We start from the raw sequence: 331 nt of genomic DNA, 5'->3' as shown, positions 1-331 counted from the left end.
GGAGAGGACACAGACCCCCTGCCCAGGTGAGTCCTGGTCCACCCCTTTCCTCACCACCAACTTCTGAAGCAAAGAGGCCAAGGGGGGCTCCTCCCCCACCCCCATCCCCACCTGCTCATCGTTGCCAGGGCTTCCCCCACCCTGCTCAGCCAGCAGCTCCGGGCAGGGCTTGATGTTCCTGCTCAACCAGGCAGAGGTTGGAGATGTGAAGCCCATTGAGGCCCCTGAACTGGGGAGAATGAATTTTTTCTTACTGGTTGTCATCATTCCCCCCGTTCCTTCAGCACAACCCTTCCCTCCCTGTCCCACCACGATGGCAAAACTCTTCCCA

At 59.5% G+C, this 331-nt stretch overlaps 1 protein-coding gene across 1 annotated transcript in view; it reads left to right on the top strand.

The window, feature by feature from the left end:
• Positions 1-331, top strand: part of LOC104528800 (zinc finger protein 90) — a gene marked incomplete at both ends in the record, with an annotated part of 3,518 nt that overhangs the window by 2,391 nt on the left and 796 nt on the right. The window lies entirely within an intron of this gene.

The sequence above is a fragment of the Antrostomus carolinensis genome, unplaced genomic scaffold, assembly GCF_000700745.2.
Source record: "Antrostomus carolinensis isolate BGI_N321 unplaced genomic scaffold, ASM70074v2 scaffold49177, whole genome shotgun sequence".
NCBI lineage: Eukaryota > Metazoa > Chordata > Aves > Caprimulgiformes > Caprimulgidae > Antrostomus > Antrostomus carolinensis.
This window is presented reverse-complemented; position numbering and strand designations above follow the sequence as displayed.